Source organism: Serinus canaria, chromosome 10, assembly GCF_022539315.1.
Source record: "Serinus canaria isolate serCan28SL12 chromosome 10, serCan2020, whole genome shotgun sequence".
Classification (NCBI taxonomy): Eukaryota; Metazoa; Chordata; class Aves; order Passeriformes; family Fringillidae; genus Serinus; species Serinus canaria.
The window spans coordinates 14,712,589-14,737,962 of NC_066324.1; the positions used below are offsets into that span (position 1 = coordinate 14,712,589).

The following is a 25,374-nucleotide window of genomic DNA, read 5'->3' on the forward strand; positions in this document are numbered from 1 at the left end:
TACTTCAATTCTTAGGTCTCTACAGCAATTCAAGCTGAATATCCAGTGTATGTTACAGAAATAAACTGTATGCACACCATCTTTTGAAACAGGATTTCAGTATTACCAAAGTGCTCTGCAGAAATACTGTGGGATGCAAAATCTTGGGTTGATTCCCAAGAAAGCAAATCTGATGTCAGACTTACTTGCCTTTTTAATTTGCATTCTTGGTATGTCACTTGTATAACAATAAAGCAAACAACCTCATTTAAAGTCTTGTGTCAATAAAATTCATAGAAATGAAACTGGGTTACCAGCTTCTAATGTACAGTAATATTATTAATACACTCAGCATCCTGAGAGCAATGCAAGGACAAGATTGTGAGTGCTTATACAGTTTGCAAAAAAAACATGAAGAACAGTGTTGATTCCACTAGTAGAGATGGAAAACCTACCCACAAGGAAGTGAAATGCCTTGCCCACAGTCAAGGAGGAAATCTGGAGTTAAACAGCATTATGAATAGAAATTTAACTGATCCTTATTCCTAAGTACTATCAGTGCATCATGACTACTGTGAACACACAGAAACCCTCCCAGCCCTTGGAAGGATTACCCAAACACACTTTCATCTGTTTGTAAATAATCTCAAATGTTCAGACATCTGGGAAGTTCTTATTTTAGTAAATTTGAAATCATATTTTGGGCATCTAAAATGTACCAGAATTTTCAGGCAGGAAAGTGATCCTTGCACTAAGGAAATAACATCATTAATCAGAAGGGCTGTGGGAGAATAGTAAGGAGGGAAGGAAAGAGGAAATAAAACACTATTAGAACATAAATCATACATTTCAAAACTTGGTCAACCACTGTCTGTATCCTTCCCTTTACAAGTGGTTACATGCTGAAATGCAGTGGAGTGAAGAGAAACAAGGGAACATTGCTGTTCACAGATAAAGAGCTCTCAATTTCTGTCAGCCAGCCAGATCATTGAAAACTGCCTAGAATGGGACAGGACTGACAAGAACGTAAGAAATGTGCAGTTAGACAAAGTACAGACCCTGCTGCCAGGAAAATGCAGATTGTTTGCAGCTAACTGGACAGGTCAATATTCCCCACCCTCTCCTAAAAATCAAACAACAACAAATATGGTTTAGGAAATCCCAAAACACTTTTAACATCTTCAAAAGAGAATTCCACGATTGATTAATGATTTGATCGTTTAGTTTTTTAAATGGAAGGCACTAAAATTTGAGTACTTAGGAAAGCATCACAACAAAAGTTCTGTATGTAACAGGTTTGACTCAGTCCTGAAGAAGAAAGCACTAAGGCTGTGCTTCATCCTCTCCTGCAGTTCCACAGTTGCCAAGAGATCTCAGAGGTTTTCTCAAACTTCTTCACCATTTTCACTACTTAACACTGTAAAATTGGCTTGTTATAAGATGGGAAGAACTTCTGAGAACAGATTTTTAGTCTGGATCTCCTGCAACAGTTCACACCATTTGAGATTTTAGCACATTCAGTAAAAGCTGCATTCCTTTAAACATTAGGCGAGTCCACACATCCAGCACCACCACCAGGCATTTAGACAGATCCCCTAACACAGGATTTACTAATTCTGAACTGAGAAGGAAATAAATGTCTCTCTGCCTACAGCCTGACTCTTACTTACCAGCCACACTGAGCTGCAATAGTTGTTTATATCACTTATTGAAGATGGAGAATCTGTCTGTGACATGGATTGTAACCAACATGGTTTCAAGTTCTTATCATCTTGGTTGTTTTCCAGATGTGCTCTCTTTCAGATTTTTCACTCCACAATAATCTTTTCATCCGACAACCTTGGATGGAGTGACACAGTCTCAAAAGAACACTGCTACGGGATACAAAAACACTGAAAAAGCAATGTACACTCCACTAATCCCTTCTATAAACTGCACCTCGTTTGAAAACCAGGAAAAATAATATGATAGATCTAGTTTTGCAAAGAAACAAGAGAAGGACCAGAATGTTTCTGGAGATTGGTCTTAAAAACAGTGCCTAAAGTCCATGGAAGGCACTAAAGTCCTTGCATATGTTTTCAATTTTTTTCAGCTCATTTGTATCTTCATTGTCAATGGCAGGCTGCATTACTAGCTCTACTTTCAGCTGCATTTCAATGCCTTTTGCAAAACACCTCTTACCACAACTCATAGATGCTTTGCTTTTGAAATATCATTTGTAGCACGTAGTGTAAAAACTGCTAAATATTTAAGTGACTTTAAGAGCTTGCTTTCCAGATTGTTTAAGAGCCTAGGTGCTTACAGCCTACTGAAAGGCATGTCATTTTGGCAGTGGTGTCTTTGATATGAAATGTGCAAACGTGACAATCATTTTCCCTCCAGAAGATCCAGGGCAAAATGAATGCCTGAAATGGCTACACAGTTAACACTGGGATTGAATAACATGAATTTGGCAGGGAAACTTTCAAAAGCCTGATGAAGTATACTTGTGTTCAATAAGTCCTGCATTGTAAAAGTCAAATTGCCTTCCCAGAAGGGGCTGAAAAGCACTATAGACCTTTCTAGCAAAAAGCCCTCCAGTAACCCTGCATACAGCAGAATATATATTAATTTCTTAACTGGAACAACCCACACTCTTCTACTTCACAGAGTCAGCAAGACTTTCTCCACTGCATTAAAATAATTGACTTTTCATCAGTGTTCCCTATTTCCCTTCCAAGCTGGATGAGAACAAGATTGATCTGTGAAACTGGGTGGAGAAAAAAAAAAACAACCAAAACACACCTCTCCCAGAAAATCAATCAACTCAACCAACCAACCCACCTCACAGGATGGAACAGAATACAAACCTCTCCAGAACCACGGGGTGACAATGACAGGGAGAAGTGTTTCATGGCATATAATGAAATGTGCATTGGGTCACAGAAATGATTAAAGGACCCTGCCTAAAGTCTCCTCCCCTTTCACACTGCAGGTGAGTGGTTGTAACACCTTCCACCTGCTGCTGCTGTCTCAGCAGTTACCCACCAAGCAATGAGCCAATCATAACCATCCCTCAACTTGATATTTACTGACATTGATCCAGACCCTTTCCCACAACATTAGAAAATAAAAATATTTATTTGTAATGGAGATTTCAAAGAGGGGTAGGGATGGAAAATGGCAGTAAAAAACCTAATCTAATAGGCTCATAGGCAATCACAGAAATTTGCTGATAAGGACAAAAAAGATTTCTCAAGGAGTTAAATGACACAATACACAGAATTATCTGGACAGACACCAGAAAGAAAAGAGGAAGAAAGTTCTTCTGAGAAGTCAAAGATAAGTTACCCTTTGGTTAATTAACTTCAAGAAACATCTTCCTACTAAGAGGTTTGAAATTTTGCAGAAAGCCAATGTTATCCTAACCTCTTAATTATCATGGGACTACTCACATGTGGCTTTTCATGTGACTGTGCCCTTTGTGTATTGTGAGTGGATGGTATTTCACTTCCATGGATTCCTAGGTCATTTTAGCATCAATCTATAATTCTTGTAAGTCCTGTCAACACACATACATCTGCATCTGTGTATTAACAGAAATTCCTGAACATGTGCATGTGTACAGGACCTACTTAAACAATCCAAGCCCCTCTCTTTTAACTCACAACAGGAATGTCAGATTCATCTTATAGAAACAGACAGTGACTCAACCAAGTTCAGAAGTGCTCTGAGCTTTTAGCCTCTTCTACCTTGGTGACTTGCATATATAGGAAGGCAACTTCAATTTCCTTCAATATATATATATTTTTTTTTGATCAGATTATGTATTTGCCAGCTACTGACAATGGCAACTTGAAGCAAGCATGAAAGTTGAGCATTGTTCCAAAGTCATGTTTTCACTGATAGGAAATGTTCTCATTTTGTTGTTTGTCCGTTTTTGGTTTTTTAGGGTTTTTTTGCTTGCTTGGTTGGTTTTTGGGGGGTAGTGGGGGGGTTGGTAATCATAAATAAAGAATATCTAGAATATCACACCCTTTAAGACTGCCTTTGAATCTGTTGCCTCACACATTTGTATAGTGTATCTGTTGGTTTAGTTGTTCAAATCTATTAAATCATGTTCAGTGCAAGTCCTTTGGATTGCATCCAAAAGTCACTACATTCACGAGACTTTGATAAAGCATTCACAGTTTGCCAGGTTTATCTAGCTACATAATTTGTGCATACATCCAACAGCTTGAACTGCAGCTGTTGACACCTACCACCAGAGTTTTAATCTCCTCACATATTCATTAACTACATTAAAACATACACTTGTCTCTGAAAGCTGCATAAAAGAGAAATCTAGCATTAGATCTGATGAAAAGTACTGATACTTACATGGAGAAAACATTTTATTTAAACAAAAACAGCAGGTTGCTCCACCTAACCCTGCAGGTACCTTTCTCTTTCATTTGAAACACTTTGAGAACTTTCAGGTTCTCCTTCTGGGTGTGCCCAGAACTCCTGCAGTCCAAGAAAGCTCAGTGCCTGTGTCCAGTGTAAGCTTGATCAAGATCCAGTTTTCATTGTGTGAAAAATGCCAGTTACTTGGTTTTAAATTTTTTAAAGTTTAATAGTAGTAAAATGGTTATAAAAATGGTAATATAGTTAGAGAAATAATAATTTGGAAAATTTGAATTAGGACAATATGAGACAATAAAAACAAAGAGTTACGGAAGTTTGGGTACCTTTTTCTGGGCAGGATAAGCTCGAAAAAGGACACACATTAACAGAGGATTAACCCTTAAAAACAAAAACCTGTTGCACATTCATACACCTCATACATGATGCATAAATTCCACACAAACAAAGGATTCTGTCTGGTCAGAGTCAACTTCTTCCTCTTAATCCTAATGGTGTCGTCCTGCCTGAGCGAGGCAGGAAGAAGTTCGTTTCTCCTGATAATGGGGCAATAAATTCTCTTTCTCTGAAAGATTTCGGTGTCCTGCGACTGCTATCTCGCTGTGAGTCCTTTCTTTAGAGAAAAAAGTAACTTACATAGCATAGTTTCTATTTTAACATTTTGTTATAACCTAAAACTATATTTAACACACTACTTAAGAGAATTAATACAGCATTACTTTCTAACACAACACATTCATTTTAATATTTGCGAAAAGCCAATCACAAAATACGCATTTTTCACAATTGCTTTGCTTGAAATCTCACACGCAGGGAGTCCAGTAAGCGTGCTCCACCGAGAACATCATCCCCCGAGCAGTTGTGCTGGAGCCCTGGCTCGGGGCTCGCTGAGTCACCCCCGGCTCGGGGCGCGCCCCGCCCGCGGCACCGCCCGCCCGGGCAGCGGGAGCGCCGCTCTCCGGGGAGTCGGGCTCTGCACGGGGCACCCAAAACACCGGGCTCTGCACGGGGCACCCAAAACACCGGGCTCTGCATAGGGCACCAAAACACCGGGCTCTGCACGGGGCACCCAAAACACCGGGCTCTGCATAGGGCACCAAAACACCGGGCTCTGCACGGGGCACCCAAAACACCGGGCTCTGCACGGGGCACCCAAAACACCGGGCTCTGCATAGGGCACCAAAACACCGGGCTCTGCACGGGGCACCCAAAACACCGGGCTCTGCACGGGGCACCCAAAACACTGAGAGTCTTGCCTACAAAATAAGCAGTACCAGCACAAGCTGTTTTCAACAAGTTCCTGTTCTAATTACTTTTCTACCAAGTGTAAGAAGGTGGAGTGGTGCTTTAGGTTTGGCTCAAGGACTGGTTTGAGACCCTCTCCATTTTGTGGAAACTCAGGTAGAGCTGTGCCTGGTAGTTAGAGTGCCCTGGATGGGCATTCCATCCAGGAATGGATGGAAATAACTGAGAGAAGGATTATAAATGAAATGTCAGTCTGCAAATCTATTTATTTAGTAAAAGTCTTAATGAAACTGATATTGCAAGGCATATAATGGTATTTCAGAACAACTAGGAATAATGGAAATTTCTTAGAGCCTCTGTTAGCCGTACTAATTTCTTTACCTGTAAATAGGTCAAAGAAAATTAACTTTTCTTACCCTCTTTTCAGAAGAGCATAAGAAAATTTAATGTTCAACCTTCTTTAATGAAGGCCATTTTCATAATTAAAGAAAGGTTGAAAGTTGGAAGCTTTTCCTAGTCTGCCTTCCCAACAACATTTAACTGGTGGTTCTGAGGACCTAGTGTCTTTTTCATGTAAACCAGGGACCCTCCAGCTCCACTCAGAGAGTTGTAACACACCCTATTTAAAAAGGTCAAAGAAAACAAATATTTCAGCAAAGCTAATTGAAGGCACATGCACAAGAAAAGTAGAACAACATATTTCAGGAGTATAATCAGCTATTTCTGAGTAATGCATTTGGGAGACACCCCTCTCATTATGTAAAAATCATGTATATTACATAATTATTGTGAAGTTAGAAGATACTTTCCTTCTGAAAAAAGGAAACATGATTTTCACCCATCAGTTTAATAAGAATGTCTGTCTGACCAGCACAAGTCCTTTTTAATTTTTTTTTAAACTGCTTCCCATGAGAATGGTGTTCAAGAAACACTGTAAATACATGTCTAAACATCAATATCCTCCATGTAGTGAAAGAAAGGACAAAATATAGGAAGCTGTGCCTTGGAGAATAATTTTTAAAGTATTAGGCAATATTCAACATCATTTATAGGTGAAGAACATGTGTTCCTGTTGCTAATGTACCCTCTGAAAGAAATAATTCATTTACTGGTAAATAGATGTGTGTGCCATTAGCCTACCACAATTAACTCTCCGCATTGCTCCAACACGAATAGAAAAACTGATGTAAACTTCCATAAATTAGAGCTGATTCACAATAACAGGAGAGTAAAAGGAGTCAGCAATTCCTCTGTGAACTCACAGAAACATTTCTGACAATATAAAAATCCTGAACTTCATAGCTGTGATTTCTTAAGGAAGGAATTAAACAGTAGAAGAAGGCTTAAATATATCACAGACCTTTTTTTTTTTTTTTTAGTTCAAAAAATTCTTTTTTTTTTTTTTTAGTTCAAAAAATTCTCCCCATCAAGCTATTACCTGAACACATACAATCTCAAAATATTAACTTCTACAAAATTCCTTCTTTTCTACTGGCATGATTTCTGGGGTGTTGACCAGTGTCAGAACACAACATGGAGGACAGAATGAGATGTGGACTTGTAATCTTTGCTTGCTTATTCAGAAATGAAATATTTTTCTTTGCCATATCAGTGGGAACCATCTCTCTGCACAAGTGATACCTCCAAACAACAATGCTTTCTGGGAATATTCCTACATTAGCACAGCAGACAAGGATAGAAGTGTTTCAGTACAGGGACACTGCAAAGTCAAACCAAACCACTTTGACACTTGTTAGCCAACCTCTAATGGCTAAGCTAAGCCTTCTTAGTCCTTGGAAGAGATTCTTTGCATCTCCCAGTTACCAGAGAAAACAGACTTGGCAAGAATGACTCAGTATTTCTCTTCTGGGTAGCTATTCATATCCACTATCATCAGAGATGTTTGATTTTCTAAAGTTAAACTCTGTTTAACAGAGGAACAGTTACTAACTGGAACATGTGCCTATAAATACAAGACAGGCATCCTATTGAAATTAGCAGGAATATCCTTAGGATTCAATTTCAAACTTCAGCTACAGTGACTCCAAGAGCTTCTGTAGCATTATTCTTGATGTACTAAACTATAAATGGGATAAAAACCATTTCTGGGGAACTTCAGACATTTCCCTGCCTGTTATGTAGCTCTCTGACTTGGGTTAGGCATTCTAAAGGAAGGCTGGCATTCCCTCATGACTCAATGGGTCTTTGACACAGAAGAACGATTAGGGGGAAAAACCCCAAAGAAACCCAACCCAAACCTTTTTGTTTGTACAGGTAAAAGCAAGGCAATTCCATGTCAGTTTATTAGTCCATATACTTGGAAATAAAATGTATTTATAAATGGATATACCAGGCCACAGTCCCTCTCTCCCCTGCAGTTTGACTATCCCTGTTTTGGGATAGTCTTGGCAGTCCAAGGACTATCCCCAGTGTTTCAGTGCAGGGCTGCACTGCAGACCATTGACTCCTGTTCTTTCTCTAATGGAGATTAATGTGGGCACACATCCCAAAATAAGTCACCAAATCCTTTCCTACACAAGTTTTCAAGCACAAGTGTTTTAACATGCATTTCAATACTGCCAAAACTGGAAGGTAAAACACCATGGGTACCCACTGACTGACAGTTTGAACTAACAAATGTTCGAGAGAAAGTGACCTAGACTTTTGTAATAGACTCTAAACATGATGGAAGTCCTCTTCTGCAGTCAGCAAACTGCTTTATTTTGGCAAAAAGAAGAGATTTCTCTTTTCTACCACACAATTCCTACATCATGACTTGGGCTTCAATCAGTGAGCAGCACTGCTCAGGTGACAGCTGGGTTCAACTCAGTTGTCATGAAAAGGCTGAGCAAGAGCTTGGCTGTGCTGTACTGTTCTGGGGCATGGAGGGGCAGAGGTGCACCATCCTAAACATTCTAACAACACCTTCTCCTCTAGCATTTGGGATAATTTGGGCACCAAACACTTGTTAAATAGTTTCAGTACATGAGAGCAACACAAGGCTTCGGCTGACCAGAGGCCAGACACCAGGATGTAGAACGTCTCAGGTACCCCTGTGGGAATATATTTTAGGGACTACTGAAAAATAAGTGACAGAAAATAAACAGTGCTGAGATTATTATGTCATCCTGGTAACTGCTGAACATGCTCAATAAAGCACAAAAAAATCAACTGTTCACATCAAGGAAATGCCATATGTCCAAGAGTAAGACTTAGAGATTTGATTTTTTAAGAGGAAGTATAGAAAACTGCTAGATCATGGACAGAAAAACAGCTCACCATGTAGCTTACACATCTTCATTGTGCATTTCAGAGTCTAGGCTCCTGAAACATCCTTAAATGAATGAGTTGTGCAAGATTGCCTAAATTATGTTGCTATTAAACAATACTATAATAATGATGAGATTCTAATTTATTTTTGATTAAAATTCTCTCTGATGTGAGGCTTCCACATACTGGTACAGAAATACAACAATGGAATTTGAAGAGTTATTGTTTTCTTTTATGTTTCTACATAATGATGAATAATACGTCTAATGAGATATCTTGCAAGAGCACTGTGAAATTAAGTATTTTTTTCATCATTTCAAAATAGAATACCAGGGAACTTCAACCCAACATGAAACAATAAACTATCAATGGATCTCTGACAGCCAGCTGGAAGAATGGCAGTAAGTTTCCTTGTACATCTTTGGCAAATATTAAATTCTGAATGCGAGTAAATACAGGGATGACTCAGAGAACACAGTGAAGAACTATTTCACAGAGGTCTATTTAGTTTTCATCCACAATAAAATTTAGATGAGGTCTCCAGCACAACAACACAGACATTCAATATGTTTATCTGCTGGGCTTGATATATATAGAATCTTACAAATAGTTCAGTTCCAAAACTGGTCTGACAACCAAGATAGTAGCATCAGATGCCAATTGTGCTGCCAAGCCTTTACCACTTAAAGGGGTACATCTGCAGAGGTGCATCTCTTTTCTATGGGAAGATGTTGTTAATGGAGAAAAAAAGGAAAAAACTAAGTTACTAAGTTTTAATTGGTAAAGATGACAAACAACAATATCATTGTGTCTTTCCAAGAGAGAAAAATGAAGATTCAGCATGATTAGTGACAGCAGAAGAAATGTAAAATCCCCACGTTCAGAAATCCAGAAACAATTTACATTTTCACTTCTACCACAGAGACTGATGCCACTGAATATAATTTTCCTGAAGTCCTTATTTGGTTTAGGTTCCAGAAATATCCTAATGCTTGTATCAATCATAACCTCCATGTGGTGAACCCTTCAGCCTCCTGCATTTTAAAGCTGAACTGCAAGATCCTTTAAGTGTTGGGAGAGGGAGCTGTTTATTCTTATCCTGTCAGCTTGAAAGGGATTTTAGACATCCTACAAATCTTGTCTTGCTTCTATGCCTCATATGCTCTGGTGGTCTGGATGACAGTTATTATTTCAGTCCATTTAGTGTAAACTGCATGAACTGTTACACTCCTACAGGAGATACCAGTCCTTGACACAAAAACACAAAGATAATCATACATTCAAGGAATCTTGGGCTATCATTCACAGGGAAGTTGAGCAGGGAAGTTGAAACCTTTCACCAGCTGCAGATTAAAATCTCCCTATTAGGAAGATTTTCAAGTCAGGAAGATGCCTTTTTGACTTCCAGTTGTCCTTTCCAGGTCAGGTTCTAGTCCTGAGTTTTTCTCAGCCTATAGTGAACTCAATACTCAATAGAGGTTTGCTTAGAGAGCAGGAGTAAGACATGATTGTAGTCTGACTTTGAAAGAACTGAATCAACTTTGCAGCTTGAAAAGTCATTCACCAGAGCTAATGCACACAAGTACCCACTCTTACATCTGCAAAAGCCAGAAGGGTTGAAGAGAAGAAACAATAAGAAATACCATACTGCCCTGTGATTCCTGTATGGGCTTGCAGAGAAAGGTCAGTTAAAGAAAACCCCTTTTTAACAGAGTGGTGGAAACCATCAGTCCAGTTAGTTACTGCATAGTAAAGAGGTGACTCTCCTGCCTCCCCATTTAGCCATACACTACTTTATGTTCAGAATAAGGTAGCCCCCACATACTTGCAACACAGCAGTGTGAGCAAAATTATTATTCTTAGTTTAGTGAGACCCTGTAGCTCACAGGACACCAAGAGGGGGAAGTGTGACTCCCATGATACAGGTCCACTCACTGACAGCAGACCCAGCCTTTTTTTTGGCTGTACCTACAGCCACAACATTTCAGATTAAGGTATTCTTTTCTGTCTGTATATAACGAAAGTTTTAACTTTGCTTACTATCTCTGTTAATCAGATGCAGCTTAGAAACTGCTTCATAGTGGTAGTTTCAGAGTTGGCAGCTGTGCAAGTCACAATGAAATCACTTCTCTCTTCTGACCACAATAACAGCCAAACCTAATTCAGTGTATCAAAGTCATCTACAATCCAGGAATTTCTGCCACACTTATACCAAGTTTCAGAACTTTCATAACCATTCCTGCTCAAGAAAATCTATTGAAGTGGCTGGGACTTGGCCTGAGCAGAGTGAAAAGGACCCTTATTGCATCAGGTAAAACAAAATCAAAGGTCATCTCTTGCAGTGGAACCTGAGCTTATTTGTGCTTGAGGGCAGCTTATTACAGCACACTGACCCTCAGCTGACGTCACTCAGTGCTTCCCATGTGTCTGCAAACTGGAAAACAGGGACTGAAAATGTGAATGCACTTCTTGAATCTTCATGACAACAAGAACAGCCTATTACAAAATACTGGCAAAGGAAACCAAGTAACTCCTCCAACATTGTGGACTTCGTTTGCTGCTTTATAAAATCTGCATGCTGAGGTGATAGAGGGATCTTTTTAAAAAGTGTGACCAAATTTCATATGCTGTCTGTTGGGTTTTTGGTTTTTTTAAATCAGAGTCTACTGCTGTTGCACAAACTGCTTACAGTCAGACAATCTTATACAGTGACTTCTAATCTTCTGCTTGAGTACTCACTGTTGGAGATAGGTGAAGACTTGCTGAAAGGAATGCAACTCAAATGGAATCACTCTGGGCACTGCTTCACACTGTGCTCCCTGTTTTAACATGGCATCCCTATGGTCTGAGGAAACAGGCATTTTGCAAAGCCCAGAGTTTTGAAAAGCCCTTCTAACATAACTTTAGGAAAGCAGCAAAACAAAAAGCAGAAATAAACCCCACCTATGTAAATCTTCAAATGCCAGGAGGATACATTTGGAAACAGTTTCTCCCCCATTCCCATTTCAAAGCAGTAGACACAATCACAACTGAATCACAAGCACTATGGTTCAAAAGCTATCAGAAAATGATAATTTATGTCCAATTTTAACAGTGTGAAAGCATCAAAGATATTTCATGCTCTCATGATTCAAAACTGCATAAGGATTGTTTCTTGTTTAAAATAATTCTTAGTTATTATTATTTAAATTTTGAACATGCTCTCAACTATCACTGCATTCAGCCATGGTGTGATGAATTTGGCCAGCAACAAACACAGGCAGAAGGCACAGCTTTGTGACAACTGACTAATTACAGCAGCATTGTGAGTGACTGAGTAATAAATCTGAACCGGATCCTGCAACACTGTAAACATTCCTATGGGAAGAAAAAAACTACTCCAATTGCCTTAATCTGAGCAAATCTCTGAACTGAAGGGGGGCAGGAAGAAAGAAAGAAAGAAAAAAAGAGACAATCTTTTTGGTGTGCAATATGTACTAATGAGTACAAGCAACACATGAAGAAGAAAAGGAGTATAAGATATTATATTTTTAATGGCTGCTTATCACTACAAAAAATCAAAACTGACATCATGCTTTAACCCCTGTGTTTCAACACATGATCAGTATTTCCTGGGCCAGTAAAACTGAGCAATACTAACAGTTAATAGTTAACCCACTCTATTCTTTTAAATCCTTATTCTTATGCTGTTCTAGTAAAGTGCTTTAATTTCACATAGAGCCCCTGAAAATGAGCAAGGAGGTTTGCCCACTATTCCCCACTCACTTCCCCAGCTGCTAAATGCAGCTCCATGGAACTACAAGAAAATGAGACAGCTTTTATTTCTGCCAGATTAAGTAATTGCATCCATTCCATACAATTTATCACTCTTTTGGGCAGCTTTGTGTCATGGGATGACATTTTATTGTAATTATGCAGGGTGGGATTGGACAGGCTCTTGCTTCTCTTTGCCAATCTGATAGCAAAAATATTTCTTTTTTTTTTTTTACTTTCGTAGAAACTACATGTTTTAGATAAAAATAACCAAACAAAAATGTAAGTGTAATGCACAACCAACTAATGGTTTGATGTTACCAAGTCAGGACTACAGCAATCACTTTTACTGTGGAAAAAAAGTCCAGGATATCTGAATAAGTTCAAAGTCAACATTTACTCTCAGATTAGCGTCAATAGTTTTGCTGAATTTGCCATTTACAGATAGGTTTGTCCTTCCATGCACTCCTCTGCAGCTAATCCAAAGGCAGTGTCAGGGGAATCCGCCTGACTCAGGATTACAGATTTTAGTCACACAATATTCAAGTATCCAAGTGACGTTTTCTCCTGGGGGAGTAGTATCCACGCTCACATATCCAAGTGCTGATCCAGCAAGGCCAAGCACAACAGATGTTTTTCACCAAGAAGCAGGTTTCATGAAGAAGGGCTCTTAAAAAGGGCTCCTTTATCCATCCTTTTCCCAAAACCAGAGCAAAGAAAACACATTCCAACTCGGATATCATGAGTCACATAGAAGGGAACAAGCAGGAAACCACAGCACTTCTATCAGTGTTACAGACAGCATCCTCAGGCTCCCAACAAACACTTCACTTTGGGAAGCCTTCTCCTGCTCTCTTATCTCACCAGGCCATGCAGTCCCAAAGGACTGACCTTGTCCCACCTCTTGGACAAGCCAGGTCCAAGGTGTCACATCAGCCCTGCTCGTTCATCAACAGAGACAAACTGGGAGAGTGTGCTCACTACCAGGTCTCTCTGATAAACTTCATTTTGATACCAAAAGAGGACAATACAACCCAGCCAAAGATAAAGAAAGTTCAGAAGTTGAAAGTTCAGAAGTTGGAACTTGTGTTGTCACAGCAGTTATCTCTTGGATTTACTAAAAGGGACTATTCCTTTATTAATGTTTTTATTTTAAGAAGCTTGGGTTTAGGAAAAAAAAACACAAGTAAGGGAAGCTAAATCAACAAAAATAACACTAAAAAAATGGTAGTTTTCTGTATTTCTCTCTACTCTTAATCACATATGGCTATATATAACTCATGAGTTCATAGCAATCTTATAGGAAGGGGAATAAAGGATCACAGTTACGAATAAGTGGCTCCTCTGCAAAGGGATGAATTTTATCTACCAAGTCCTGTAAGTTAAATATTTTTTTGGTACCCAGAGTGTCTTCCAAAGGCTCCAGTCCCTGGAACCAACTATACAACAAGTATAACTTGTCAAGTTAAAGAACAGGTTATTAACTCTTGCAGTGTCAAAGAAAACACTGGAAACTCATGGCTGAAATCAGTGGTCCTGCTTTCCAATGACAAGAGCACATCAGGTGGGAGTGGCCTGATCTGAAAGACACTGAAGTTGCTGATAACCTTTTCCTTGACTTTACTGGCTCTTAGACCAGAGCTCTAAATAAAAGAGATGGAGGCTCTTGCACTTACTAAGAAAAAAATCTACAGAACTGATGGAAAAAGTAAATTTTTAAGATACATTTTTCCATATAAGGAGCCTGGAATCTTCCTGTGAAGGGAAATTCCAAAACCAGGACCAAAATAAATACTGAAGTGGGATGCCAAATAATAGCAGCAGCACAGGACTGATGTGAAATAGCCAACAAGCAAGACTTTAAGCTGTGATTTAGAGAAACACAATAATAAACTTATGAAGAACATACTACATCATTTGGGTTCATTCATGTACAATAAATTTTCTTATTCAAATTACTTTTTTTTTAGTATCTTTGCATGCAATCTATCTTCAGGGAATTTAACAGTTGACCAACATCCTGTAATTATCATACCTAGTTCAGAGATAAAGGAACAAGTTCAGAGATAAAACAAGATGCCAATGGCCTCTATGAGCAGCACAGAGCAGCCCATGGAGAGTTGAAAGCAGAAGCCCACATTCCAGGAACTCACACATCCATCACCTCAGCAGCCCACAGGGCTACTTGCCCTCACAAGGACTGGACTGAGATCCTATCTGCATTTCTAGTGCCAGAACAGCTCCTGTGGAGAAGCCCCACATTTAACACTTGGTACCACCATGTAAAAAATGTGTAACAGATGTCTGCACATGGTGCTGACAAGTGCTGACTGTTTAACAGCAGCCAGAATTATGAACATTGACCCATCTCGGGGAATGCCATAACCCTGCAAGGGTTACACAAATTTGATGTGTGACATGACACTCAAGTCCCCAAGAGAAAAATGGGTGGGGCAGAACATTCCAGGAAGAGAAAACTGAGTTGGTTTAAATTACAGAATTTGAATCTGTTATTGTCACTAACACACAGAACATAAATTAACAAAAAAGAACCAGGCAACACTAAACCACATGGTCTCAGCTCGGCTTCCTTTATACAGAGTAAGATATCAGGCAAAATCAGATCCATCAGATCATTCTGTTAATCATTTTTAATATCCGTTTAACATCCTTCTAATTAATCTTCTAAATGAAGTACTAAACAATGCATTCTTCCTAAAAATCTCATATACATGAACAGAATTCTCTAGTGTGAAGTACTAACTATCCTGAACAAAAGCAAAGCTCCTGCAATGCAAAACACTGTTACTTATCCTGCCAACAATGCAACCATGTTCATTGGTCACATATTGAACCACATACATTCATAACCTAATTAGCTTTACAATTACCCAAGTCATTGTCCAAACTGCATTTAGATCAGAGCTGATGTCTGAAAACAAAAGAACTAATAACTGAACTACTAATATGTAGTAGTAACTACTAACTAACTAATACGTGCCTACTCGAAGGAACAAGACTTGTCACAGAATCTGTTCTTCACCCAGCACTGTTACTACTGGAAGCATTTCACAATTTAAAGCTACAAAATGCTTTCCCTATCAGCTTTGTTTAAAAAGGGCTACTATCAAGGTCCCAACTCTTTTAGGAGTTGGTTTGACACAGTAAGTTTTCTTTTACTTTTTTTTTCCTACTTGCAAAAAATAACAACCTTCCAAACCTGAAGCTTGCTATGATAACACAACACTACAGGGGACACAGCTAAAACTGCTTATGCATGGCTGACTTTGGAGCTCCTTGGGTTTTTTAAGGGCTTAACCCCCTAACCTTACTCCTCTTGTACAGAATTTAATGCCCACAGAAGTGTCTGCAATGACTGCACTTCACTGTAGATGATAAATCTGATTTTCAAGGTAAAAAAGAAAATCCCAAGTACCACTAAGTGTCTGATCAGCACTTCACCTCTGTTTTTACTTCAGCTGCCCCTGTGAAGAGGCTGAATATCACACATCTGATGTGACATCACAGAGAACTGAGACTGCAGTGTGGAAACCCAGCTTTTCTGCTGTCACTGCACAGAACCACACACTGAGGCCAGTATGAGTCTTCAAGGTGATCCTGATTTCTTGTTTTGTTTTCAGCCTTCCTTTAATGCACATTTCTAACACAGTCACTCAGTTTGCTCTACAGCATAACCAAAGATTTTGTACTGAGATCATAAAACCCATCACTGCCTGGGAGCAACCTAATTCATTTCCTACAATTAAATCTGCTGGGGCTCTGAAGGAACATGCTGTATGAAATGCAGAAAGACTGAAATTTGCACCATACAACACCTCCAAGTGTTTCTGAGAGTTAGTCAGGAATCAAATTGCTCTTTCAATTACAATGGAGCTTTTTCAGATTAAAATCATTGTCAGCAAGACCTGGGGTTAGCCCTGCTCCTAGACAAAAGCTGATATGTTATGTTCAGGACACAATCATGATAAATAATTCATATTTCCTACCTATACTCACTTGGAAGAACTCCCTATGACAATCCATACCAGCTGGCCTCATATTTCTAACTTGGCTAAAAATGCTGACTTTGCAGCACTTTACTTGTTAAAGGCAGTCTCTCCTCCTAGTCTGCTTAATTCATTCTCCCACTAGAGAGAATTTTCTTTCCACTCTGGAAATGGAATTCCCTGGTGAAAAAGAAAGCATCAAGAATTGCAGGTGTCTAATGAATATCAGCAATATCCAGTTTTATTTTAAATCCCTGATTATACTGAATAGATGAAAACCACATCAACCAGTAGATTACTACTAAGTTTACACCAGAAAGAAGTCCAAGTTGGCAAGCTACAGCTTGGTAGATCAACTTTCTAAGAGTGCATTGGCAGTTCCACAAACAGCAATAAACAGACAGATTTGGGCTATTTTCTGTTCCTGCTCTTGCCACAGAAGACAGGAAGAACATGCACAGCAGACTGACAGAATACTGAGAGCTCATCAGGCCACTATTTAATCCATAACCTTATACCCTTGCACTGAGCTACTAACCATTAGTGCCTCAGACAGTGGTTTCTGATTAAAAAAAATAATCACACTGATTTATCAACAGGTGACACATCGAGTTACAAATACTTCTATTACTTTTGATGGTTATTCACAATATAGATGTACCAAATTATCTGTCATCTCTGCTAGCAGACATCTTCATGCCCTTATATAACCCTGTTCTATTGAAATCTTGCATATATAGCTCAGTTTTGCTGATCCCTTGATTTTAAAAAACATTATGAGAAAAAAAAGAAAAAATACAGAAAAGAGAAATTACACTGGCAAGAGATACAGAAGAAAGGTGACTAAAAAGCTAAGAATTATTTAACCTGAAATAAGAAATAGCTGAGGTAGACAGATAATGAAAGAGCACAGCTCCGAAACAGCACAGAGATAGTGAGCAGAAACCAAGCATAATTCATTTTATAAGATCCATACAGTATCAGGTACAAAAATGAAAAGAAGCAAAAGGAAGTAGTTTTTCCACACAACATAGTAACCTGTGGAACTCACTGCTGCCAGCCTCTCTAAACTGTTCATGCGTCTAGAATCTGGAAGAAAATAATTTGGATGAATTAATGTCAAGTGTGTCAGGAGCTATGAAACACACGGGTATGGGCACACTGACAGTTGCAAAAATGTAAAGCCACAGCTGGAGAAGAAAAGGTATTTCAAGCTTCTCCTGTGCTACAGCACATACCCTCTAGCCTGACAAGTGAGCACAAACTGCTCAAGTGTTGGTAGAATTAAAGGAGAGACAGTAACAAAGCCAGAGGCAGGAAAGCGTGAAGAGAAACACCGAACGCCAAGCGCGGTTCATGCTTTGCACTCTGTGCTTAGTTAGACCAAAAGATCTGGCCCCAAGCAAGAACAATTGCAACACGCATTCTTCGTGAGGCGAGTTATCCACTTCTTTCCCTCTCCCGTACAAACTGCTGGATTCGGCTCAGGCTACGTGCAGCTACGGCTTCTGGTGGGACACCGAGGCAAAACGAAGCAGCTCCTTACGCTGCCTCTGGATGCAGCTCCTGGAAACCGAGCGTGCGGGGAGAGCAGCTTTGAAATGGCTACTTACACAGCCAAAACACGCGGCACAAGAATCCCGCGGAGCGGAGCAGAGCCGAACGCGCTCCCACAGCGAGAGCCCGCGGGCCGCGGCTCCGAGCGCACACCCGGTATTGGAGCGGCCCCTCAGAGCGGCCTCGGGCTCCGCCGGCTCCGAGCACCGCCGCCCCGGGCACTGCCCGCGCCCCCGGCACGGCGCCCGCCGCCCACCTGGCGCGCCCACCCTCCCGGGCCTTGCCTCACCGCTCCGCGCCGGCGTACCGTCCGGGCGCCCCGCGACGAGGCGCTCTCGGGGGCGAGAGGGCTGAGAGCCGCGCGGCCCCCGGCGCATGGGAGGCGGTGCGCCCTCGGCCGGGAATGCCGGAGCCCCGCAGGACCCGAGCAGGTTCCCGGCGGCTCTGGGGCTCAGGCACAGCCTCTCCCCTCGCTCCCGCCCGCCGCCCGCGCAGGAGCCGCGCGCCGCCTGCTGCCACCTGCCGGCCGCGCCGCGCAGCCCGCGCCGCTTCCTCCCTCCCTCCTTCCCCCGGCGGGCCGGAGCTCCGGGCGATGGCCAGCGGGGAACCGGCGAGGCGGAGGCGCCGGGCACCGCACAGTCCAGCGCCGCGCTGCGCGGACGTGCGGGGGCTGAGGCGGCGTATGGAGGGGTGCGAGGGACCCAGCAGCGGGGCTGCCCGCCGATCCCCCGCTGACCCGGAGCGCAGGTGCCCACTCGCGTCCAGCCCCGCGCCGTGAGAGCGGCGTTCGGAGGCTGCCAGGGAGCGCAGCGCTGCCCCGGGCTGGCCGCGCACCCTCCTCTGCAGGAGCGGCCAGAGCAGGGGAATGGGTGCACTGTAATCCGGCCGGTTTCAGTTCTTCCAGCTCTTCGAGACGAGGGCATCAAGGCATCCCACACTGCTGCCCTGGGACGCTAGAAGAAAACGCGAGAGACAACTGTCATCTCCCTACTCACTGGCTGGGTGAAAGACCATCTGCTTCCAGAAAACATAGTGACAACTAGAGAGTCATGTGTGTTCCTGACAGCGTTTGCTTAAACATCTGAGGTCTGAAACCGAGCCAGTAGCAGTGATACACTGGCACTGCGAATACCACACCACCGATAAGCAACTAGGAGGAGGATCTTCTCTTGGTAACTTTTGAGTTAGCGTCTGAGAAAAAAGCCTGGAATTGTGTTTCTGTTACTGCTTTATATTAACTCTACTGGACCTAAGATCCCTAAGGGCATTTTCACTGAAAAGAGCAATAAAGTGTCCAGCATTAGCTCTAAACCTTAGAACCAGATAGTCACTGGCAACAGTTCATTGCAACATTTAGTCTTACGCTTTAAAAAACCCACAAAATTATTCTTATGCTGGAACTGGCCCAGCCAGGTGAATGTATTTATTTTAAAGCATAGCAAAACAGGTGTTTTTTCCTTGCCAGCATTTTGGGCTTCATTACACTTGAACCCAGACAAAAAGAGTACAAGATGATGTGTTGACTGTGCTATTCATTGCATAAAAACAACCTTCTCCATTCCCAAGTTCATCTTTAGATATAGGCTCTAAGCAAAAGATCTGCTGCAGAAAACCTATTTTCTCCTGTGTCTTCACCAGGCAATTGCCATAGCACAGCACTCCCAAACAGTTTCAGATGCCTTGTAAGCACCATGGCAGATCCTGGTTGCAAAAAGACAGCTGTACACAGCTGTATGGTAACTATTTCTCACATGCAAAGAAAAGCTGCATTATAACACTAAGAGAAGGGTAGCTATGCTACCTCCAAGAGATCTTGGGGTTTGGAAACAACAGATTTAATCTAGAAAGAATTCTGCCAGTCCCTCCTGAGTTATGAGGTGGTTTGTTATCAGGTAGAACTTCACCTAAGCTTCAGAACCTAGACTGAAGCCTGTTTGGCAGTGGTAGACAATCTCTCAGGAAGCAAATGCTGTGCTGCTCTGACTATGACCTAATGAAATACATAAATAAGTGACTAATTGCTAAGCCAGGTAGCATGTGAGCAAGACTAGCTCTGGCATGTTACAGTATTTTAGTTCTAATCTCTGCTCAGAGTACACATTCTACTTCACCTACTCTGCCAGTTGCATGACTGCTGTTTGCTTCAGGGAGACACAACTGCAGCCAGATGGACTAGAGACAGGAGTTCTTTTCCAGAGCAAAGACCTAAGGTATTAATGAATTACTGTACTTAGTTTGCATGATGGGAATGCTCTACTTGAGACAGTTCCTAACTCGTGATATTGGAGAAAGATTACTTAACCTGTGCTACTATGCAAATTAGCTACCAAGTTTTATCATCCCTCGGGGAGGAAAACTTGTTCCAAATTAATGGCAGCTGAACAGCATTAGCCTCTACTCTGAAGGTGCCAAAGGTTGTTCACCTGGGCACAGCCAGCAACAGGATACATAAAAGCAGACACCTCAAGGAGTCCTTTTGAAAAGCCAAGGAACATACATTTGTCACTGTTTTCCCTCCCTGTCTCTTTTGCTGCCTTTAATTTCCCTAACTTCTCTCTTGCTCGCTATTTGAGTTCTGGAGTGATTGCTCACTCCCAGGAGCTGGTGCAGAGTCCTGTCTGTCACCCCTGCCTCTCCTCCTCCCCTCGCTGCTGCTGCACTGCTTAGAACAGCGTGCATCGTTTTTTCCCAGCAGTGGAGGAGGAAGTTGTCCTGCTGCTGAGGGGCGAGGAGCAATCCTTCCCACCCCTTATCTGTGCAGCAGAGCAGCTGACACTCTATTTGTTCTGAACAACTGCAGAGTTACAGTCCCCTCAATGCACTGCAATGTTATCTCAGGTCTTTCATGGTCTCACTTTACAAACGTGGCTATCTGATGAAAACCACCCAATATACTCAGGCTGTTGGCTGCTTTTTTCTAAGAAGTGGACATCAAGGGGAATGTGAAATGGCATTATTCTATGAAATAGAAAGCAAAATATAAATGCTTGAAGGAAATCAGCATTCACTAGGAGATTAGATGTAATTGCAGCAACTCACAAAGGAAATGCTTGTTTAAAGTTTAATTTGCTAGCAAAAGATAGTGCAGAAAATAATGCTTTTGAGGGAGATATGAACTCATCAAGCCAAGAAAGATCAGAGTGTAGGACAGGAATCATAGAATCATTAAGGCTGGAAAATACCTCTAAGACCATTGACTCCCAGTTGTAAACCCACAACTGCCAAGCCCACCACTGAACCATCAATCAGAGTGCCACATCTACACATAACCAGATGAGTTCACCCAGCTGATCATCTCTTCAGCATGTGGTGATTCAGTCACACCTTGTCTCCTCAAGTGAAGGCAGAGATAGCCACCAGCACCACTCACCCAGCAAGTTGCAAAGATTCCCCTTTGAGATCCAAGGGGTACTAGGGTATTTTTACTTCCAAAGCTGAAGGACCTCCCTGCCCATGAGCCAGTTCTTTGGCCAGCTGCCTCAGTGAAAGAGGAGGAATCTATTTCAATTAGTTTCATTAAAATTCTTTGTGTTACAGCAGCTTGGGAACAAGACATTAGTGCTACTTCAAAAATTCAGACAAGGGTACAGCATAAAATGATAAGACTGGCAACAGACAAGAGGGTAGAAGAGCGCTGTAGGACTGCTGCTTGCTGGTCACAAAGAATCATTTCACACTAACAGCGGGAATGAAAGTGTGTGAAAATCTCCATTGGGATAAGGAAAGAGAGAATTTGAGAAAGAAGATTAGATTGTGGTAGAGTAGGAAGCTAGTGTTTCCCTCCCTTGAATTGTTTCAGCCACTTATTATTTGTTTCAATACTTCTCTGTGAGCCACTAATTGTCGCAGTGGGATCTTTCTGCTTCATTTCCTTCTCTTTGTGAGAGCAGGCGTCAACACTGCAAAGAGTTAGAAATCTGCAGCCTAGTATACAGAAGACAATGTCCAATTTGCAACATGTCCAGCATAGGTCAGTGGCACGGTTAAGCCTTGGCAAGTGCCCTTTATGCAAGCATTAAAAATTTTTGGGAAAAAATATCACTATTGCAAAACCCAAAAACAAACAGAAAAAAAAGAAAGATCGTAGATTTACAAGTTTTCTCTTCACCCTTTGATCACTCTTTAAGCAGGAGTATTTAGTAGAAAGAGTACATGTCACCAAAGGAAATTAAGAGTAGCTAACTCAGTTGCAGCCTAGGTATCCTGAGCAGTGGCAGTGTTTTGTAGTTTACACTCAAACTGTGTTCAGAAAAACCTGGTTTCTGTCCTCATATCCTCCATGCCTTTCCCCAGTGCTAGATCAAGAGTTCCTGTCAGATCCTTGCTTGAGAACAGCAAAGATGCATAAAAGTTCTTGAATTAATAATTCACATTACAGAAATGGGAGAACATGCCTGTTCTAAACTTGTACTTTGCATGTGAGGGCAAGTTCCAGGAGTGGCAGTTCCCTGGGACCCGCAGCTGCTCTGGTCTCTGATCCCACTGCCTCCTTCTTATGGAAAACTTCTCAACAGCACAGCAGGACAAGTTGACTTTCTAGCCAAACAAAAGAAGGACTTGCCCCTCCCTCCTCCATACCAAGTATTTCTCTTTGGTCATACTGAAGGACTCCTCCCTGTTCCAGATAAGCACCAGCCAGGTCATGTACAATGACACAGACCATGTCCTTTGCTCAGCAGTTGTCTTTATGTGGACATACTCTTCACTTTCTTCCATTGCCTTTTGCTAATCACTATCTTTAGTCCTTTAGACCTAGTATTATGAAATATAAGTCAAATAACCTGCCTACACATGTTTTCTGCCTGAGCCTTCCTTTTAAAACACATTCACAGCAGAAAATATGAGTGAAAGAGAAGCAGATTACACAGATTTAGGTGAAGCAAGAATAGAAGTTTAGGAAAACATGCAGGTCACTCAACTGAGTGACCTTTTTATCTTGTGTTTCTTATCTTTACTATCTAATAGCAAGACTGGAGACCTACAGCACACACATCATCTGCTGTTTTACATTTATTTTCCTTTGGTGTTTCTCAACTGTATAATTTAAACCTTCTTTCTTTTACTATATCTGTAACTACAACACATTCTAATATTTACAAATGGAGAGTGACTTGGCACAATATTGGGTGCAGTCTGTCTGCCATCAGAGAGGCATTCTTCAAATGGACCTGCCCAGTGCAAGAGCTGGGAGATCTGAACTGTTTGTTTAAAACCTAATTTCCTCTCAAAATAGCTAGGCACAGCTGTAGATCTATTGAAAACTGTTAAACAACTGGATATTTAGACCAAAACATTGGTTAGAACCCTTTCAGGGAACAGCTAGATATGCCATGGCGAGTGGGAGCAAAGGGTGCCCAAGGTGTTCAGAAACAAGCAGCCAGACAGCAAGGCACTGTGCTAGGCAGCAAGCCTTAATCCTGCCATGGAAAAGAGGTAACCTAACTCTTGGAACTTAGAAATAATCATGGATTTCACCATTGTTCACAGGTTAGAAATGCAGATGCTCAGTCACTAACAAACTTTGCCTAAGGTATCATTATTTCCTTTGGATGCAAAGGGACAATTAAAAAGACCTATGATAAGATGGAGAACATCCTACCTGACTAAGTATTCTAGCTGAAAAGCACCTGTGAGACAAAGAATGGGATATGCTGAAGAATAGCTACAAACACCCAATTCCCTCAAGATGTTCCTACATCAGGGATTTACTGACAGGAAAGCATTAGTTCTTGCAGTGCAAACACATAATGCTGCCTGCTGCCATGGGCAGATGGGGCAAGAAGCTTCTAGTAAGAAGCTCTAAGCCAGGACAGCCACCTCCATTCAGCACCACCAAGGCTGGGGGGAAGAGCCCACATGCTGACCTTCCTTGTTCTGCACCTCCTCTCTCATCACAAATCTGTGCATTTGTCCCCATGCTGGAGCTCTGCAAATGAGCCTTCTAAGCAGTGTGAGAACAACAGGATGAGACTGAGGAAATTGTTCTTAAGCATGAGCTTTGACCCTTCTGGGCAGTGAATATGAACCACATGGGCTGGACAAGTCCCGGGCACATTAGATGCCTTTGTGAAGTTATTTGCTGATTCAGAGGTGTGAAACTCTAAGAAACACTGTGGAAGCAATGGCACTGCTTGTGGTACTGAAACAGCATGGATTCCTCCTGGGCTGCTATGACTTCATAAATATTGACTTTGGATAAAGCTTCTAACAATATTCTGGTTGAGTTGGTGGTTTTTTTCTTTCTTATCCCTCCCAAGTGGGTTCCCAGAGTTAATTTACTTAAGGCAACATACATGACACAAGAATAAGCCCTTTGAATAGTGATGCAATTGCTTGGTCATGAAATTAAAAAAATCTGGATTTTGATTGATAGTTGAATTCATGCTGTTTGTTTGATTTACTCCAGATTCTTTGTCACCTCAGTGCTATTCCTGCCAACACATGTCAGAACACAACTGATTATGAGCTGAAATGATGTTTTAAAGGTTTTTTTGTAATTTCAGACTTATCAGTTTTCCTTCCCCTTTCCTTAGGAGCAATGTAAATTTAGCCATGATTTTTTTTCTTCAAGAAATCTCAGCTGCAATTAGCCTCATGCAATACCTCCTTCTTTTCTCATCTGCAGCAGTACAAAAATTAAAACAGCATAATTTAGTTCTGTAAAGTCATTCCTCTGCAGTACATTAGAAGTAGGTCTAATATACTTTAGGCAAGTACTATTATTTTTCTCTCTGTGGCATGACTGCAATTGCTCTAATACACTGCTGTGCCAGTTGGCAGTCAGAACTGTCACCAAATGAGCACCAGCACACATTTCTCTTAGAGCTATGCACAGGAAAGCCCTGATCCAGTACAAAAGTGTAAGGATGCTACCTGTCAGTGAAGGTAAGTACATGGAGGAAGTGATTGTTTCCTTGCTTTGGAGAAAAAATCAGACAATTCTTCCACTAGAAAAGCTCTTCAATGTTAAATACTCCAATGTGCTAGCCTGAATCAGGCCCCAGTTTGTATCTTTTATTCTCAACAGAACAGGGTGGGAGAAGAACCAAGAAAATAGTGAGGGTAGACTGTAACTACCTCTGAGAAGACAGGAGCTTAAAGACAGTTTAATGCACTTTGCTATACTCTCCCTTGGCAGTGGCAGGTAGAGCTTGGTAGACTCCAGCAATATTTCCAGGAA

At 41.3% G+C, this 25,374-nt stretch overlaps 1 protein-coding gene across 4 annotated transcripts in view; it reads right to left on the reverse strand.

Annotated features, from left to right (window-relative positions):
- THSD4 (thrombospondin type 1 domain containing 4) overlaps window positions 1–18,603 on the reverse strand; it is a 227,725-nt gene extending 209,122 nt beyond the window's left edge. The window contains exon 1 of one of the 4 annotated variants that reach the window (XM_050978373.1): window positions 18,502–18,603. The gene's annotated coding sequence lies outside the window, so the exon portion shown is untranslated. Of the gene's footprint in view, window positions 1–1,649; window positions 3,749–18,250; window positions 18,371–18,483 lie in introns of those variants that run through there. The other 3 variants (XM_030228342.2, XM_030228340.2, XM_030228341.2) reach the window with 3 other exon arrangements.
- Window positions 18,604–25,374: the final 6,771 nt, after the last annotated feature.